Below are 4,393 nucleotides of genomic sequence, written 5' to 3'. Positions count from 1 at the left end.
ATATATATATATATATATATACACACACACACATAAGTTTTATATATTATATATTATATAATATAGTTTTATATGTTATATATTATGTATTAATATAGTTTAATATATTATTTTTATATATACATATATACATATATATGTATATATATATATGTATATATATATGTATATATAAAATTCAATACATAAAGTACAAAATAAAAGACAGACAACATGCAAAAAAGAGAAGAAAAGTTATTGCCATTCAGCATGGACAAATGTATCTAAAAATGTACCTTGTTTCAGTGTAAATGTCTTATGTATTTTATGTTTTTTGGCATGTTAACCTGTTAATCTGTATGTATGATAATTTACTTTATAAGGACTTATAAAATAAATATATAAATCTGACTCTGGCAAAATAGAAAGGGCGGTAGAAGGGAAGGGGAAAAAAGGAGTTAAGATGTGTTATATACATGTACCAATTCCCCTCAATGAATGTAATCATTATGTACTGCAGACATGTAATAATAAAAATTAAAACAATAATTTTTAATTTTTTGGAAAAAAAGAAATCAACACTGTTAGAATTATGAACTTTAGCTGGAATACCAAATAGTAAATGAGGAGTTAAAAACTTTAGTCATCTGCAAAAAAATTACAGCTGCAGTCTTGCTGCCCTGGCCCGCAGCCTGCTATTTTGAACATATATGCCACCTTTTGTCTTCAATCACAAGGCATGCTTTCTTTTTTTTTCTGTGAGAGAGTGTGTGTGCATGTGTGTGTGTGTGGCATTAGGGATTGAATCCAGAGCCTCATGCTAGGTAAGTAATCAACCACTAAGCTATATTCCCAATTTTATCTATATTTTATTTTGACATAGGGGCTCACTAGATTGCCCAAGCTGGCTCTGCATTCACGATCCTCCTGCATCAGCCTCCTAGACAGCTGACATTATGGCATGCACCTCTATGCCTGGAAGAAGACATTCTTTATAACTTATCTCACATTCATTTATTCATTCTCACTCTCAAACTTAGTTCATAGTCAATGTTTAAACTATCTGTACATAGAGAACTATTAAATCTGTAATTTTAACTCTGGGTAGTATTTAAGAATCTTGATAATCTAATTCTAACTTCTACTTTCAACTTTGACCCTACAACCCCAACATACTCTACTAAAGGCAGCTGGTTTGCTTACAAGCCCACACATTAACATCTTGATTACACAAGTTCAATCCTGGCAGTCCCTCAGAATACAGAGGAGAACCAGAAAAACTACTTTGCAATGAGTTTCAACTAAACTTTTCAACCACACAAGCCCTATGGTTTGTAATTCTAAACCTGTTCAACGTGTATCTGATGTTCTATCTTTTGTTATTTAACAATCATATACTGATAACATAGCCTTAACTAAATTATAAAGAACTAGAAGGTAAAAATTCCTGGACTTTTACATTTATTCATGTAACTACTAAAACAATAGAGATTCATATATCATTTGGCTAAATAAAAAAAATACTTTATATGAGATACTTTTTTTGGAGAGAGTGCCTCACTATATAGTTCAGGCTGAAGTGCAGGGTCTACAGGTGTGCACTACCACACCCAGCTGAGACATCTGTTTTTGCAGATGCACCTTTTTTTGGGTGTGTGAGCAGATGCACTTTTCATGAGAAAAAACTACTACTGTATTTATGTTCTTTTCCTACAAAAATTTATAGAATACTTCTTATATTCCAGGTGTTCAGACAGCCTTATCTCATTTAACCTTTACAACAGCTGTCAAACTAGACACACTAAATCTCACTTTACAGACTTAAAAGGCAAAGTACTAAGGAATACTTACCACAGTTTCACAGTAGGAAATAGAAATTCAAGTCCAAACTAAGGACCTTTGTGGTGGATGCTGTGCTCTGGCCTTTCCCCTGGCTTCTGCCACCCCTAGAATCCCTATCAGCAAAATGGAGTGTTTATTATCTCCACACTCAGAGTGCTGCTATCCACAGTCTTCACTTAGCACCCATTTCAGAAGTTTGACTCCACCCTACGGTAACATCCCCTACCCCGGGCAACACCCAGTGACTGATGGGATGCAGAAGTACAAAGGCCCTAGGTGCAACTCAGGAAAGTTGCAAACTCCGGAAACCTCCTGCATGTCATCCCATCCACAGAACTTCCTGGAAGATCAACTAAGATTTCTGTGGAGACTTCAGGACAGCTTTGTTTTTTGTTTGTTTGTTTTTGTGTTTGTTTGTTTGTTTTGCCTAAGCTGTGCAATGGCTTGAATGTGTGTCCTGAAAAATTCATGTTGAATCTTAATTCTCACTATGATGTAATAAGAAGTCAGGCCTTTCAGGAAGTGACTAAGTCATGAGTGCCTTGGCCCTCATGAATGTATTAGTGCTTTAATAAAAGGCAGGGAACTAATAAAAACCAGGGCTCCTTTTTGTCTTTCCATCCCTTCCACCAGTTAAGGACCAAGCCTTCATTTCTTCTGGAGGATGTAGCAGCAAGATACCACCCTGGAAAAAGAAATCAAGATCCCTCATCAGGAACCTTGATCTTGGATTTATAACCTCTGAAACATGAGAAATAAATTGTTCTTTATAAATTCCCCATCTATGGTACTTTATTACAGCAGCTCAAGGAGACTAAGAAAGCTTCTTTCCTTTCCTCTCTCCCATAGCTACCACTCCCAAGATCACTCCTGAATAAACTTCCTGCAAGTTCATCTCCTGAGATACCACTTTGCATAGCAGAAATCATACAATGCCTGTGCCTTAGCTGTTTCAGCTTGCTGCAATAAAATACCACAGTTTATGAAACAGAGAAGTTTATTTCTCAGTTCTGGAGACAGAGAAGTCCAAGACCGAATTACTGACACATTCAGTGTCAAGCGAGGGTTTGATTTCTGCTTCACAGAATGGTCTTCTAGTTGTGTCCTCCTGTGGAGAAGGGGCTGACTTCCTCTCAGGGGTCTCCTTCACAAGGTGCTAATCCCATTCATGAGGGCACAATCACCTCACAAAGGCCCACCTTCTACCACTATTACCTGTGGATTAGGTTTCGACAAGCCTTGAGGGGACACAAACATTCAGGCCATAGCAGCATGATCATTATTGTATGATATTTTTCAGCAAAAACATAATGGACACGGTCAGTTTCACTGTTAAGAGACTGACTAGTGAAAAAATATAATCCTTGTTTTAGAGATTAAATTACCGGATCACATGAAACTAGTTAGTTTTCTTGTTCTTAAAAGCATAGACATTGCCAACATTTATAAGTTACAGTTTTACACTATTTTCTCCCTGACTACACACAATATCCATGAGAGCAGGCACTTGGTTTTCCTCACTGCTGTGTCACCAACACCTGAGGCAGGGTCTGGCCCACAGTGAATGTTCAATTAATACATGCTGAGCAAAGAGAAATGTACCAGGATGGACTCTAAGTAAAGAAAAAGGAAATAAAGTACTCCAGAAACTGTATATGGCACACAAGAGGTAGCTAAAACCTTAGGATCTGGTAAACTAGGATAGGTTTGAATACAAGCTGTGGATCATCAGCTAGCTGTGGCCTGAGCTGAGTTACTTACCTTCTCTGTGCCTTCATTTTCTCATGTATAAAATGGGGACAATAATAACTAAAATGATGTTACAAGGATTTAATGAATGAATATTTTAAATACTTACAAGAGTGCCTAGTATATAGGATTTAATAATTTTTAAATTATATTTTCACATAGTACTTTAAATAGAAGTAAAACCTCATTACAGATACAAAATAATTCTCTTCTAAAAGCAACTCACAGACACTTGTATTTTAATATGGTAGAAGTAAACACATCTGTATCCCTTCCTAAGAGTCCAATGGTATGACAGAAAACTAAAATGAAAGATTATAAAATTCTTAGTTAAAAAAAAAAGCACCAGAAGTAGGCCAGAAAGTATGAAAAAATTCCAGATGACTGTAAACAGATGGGATAAATATGATCAAGGCAGTGTACCAAGCTGGGCATGGTGGCACACACCTGTAAGCCCAGCACTTGGGAGGACAAGGCAGGAGGAGTGCCCCAAGTCCAGGCTACAGTGCGTTCAAGGCCAGCCAGAACACCATAGTGAGACCTTATCTCAAAAAAAGAAAAGAAAAGACAATATGCCAGCCACAAATAGCAAAGATGAGATGCACATTTAAGAGAGGAAAGTTTTATTGACATAAGATTAGTTTTCTTTTCTAAGCATTTGATCCTATTACTTGGCGTTTCAAGTGCAGAACAATTATTAAAATGCTCATTATAGGTATTATTAAAGTATTTATAATGTAAAGAAAAGAATACACTCTAGGAGGCTGAGGCAGGAAAATAAAAAGTTTAATCTCCACCTGGACAACTCACTGAGACCCTGTCT

General features: G+C 36.3%; 1 protein-coding gene across 1 annotated transcript in view; it reads right to left on the bottom strand.

Moving 5' to 3' along the window:
• Prkci (protein kinase C iota) overlaps window positions 1–2,112 on the bottom strand; it is a 53,358-nt gene extending 51,246 nt beyond the window's left edge. The window contains exon 1 of the mRNA XM_010632384.3: window positions 1,831–2,112. The gene's annotated coding sequence lies outside the window, so the exon portion shown is untranslated. The remainder of the gene's footprint in view (window positions 1–1,830) is intronic.
• Between the last annotated feature and the right edge of the window lie 2,281 nt (window positions 2,113–4,393).

This window comes from Fukomys damarensis, unplaced genomic scaffold, assembly GCF_012274545.1.
Source record: "Fukomys damarensis isolate Sample0158 unplaced genomic scaffold, DMR_v1.0_HiC HiC_scaffold_12, whole genome shotgun sequence".
NCBI classification, from domain to species: domain Eukaryota; kingdom Metazoa; phylum Chordata; class Mammalia; order Rodentia; family Bathyergidae; genus Fukomys; species Fukomys damarensis.
This window is presented reverse-complemented; position numbering and strand designations above follow the sequence as displayed.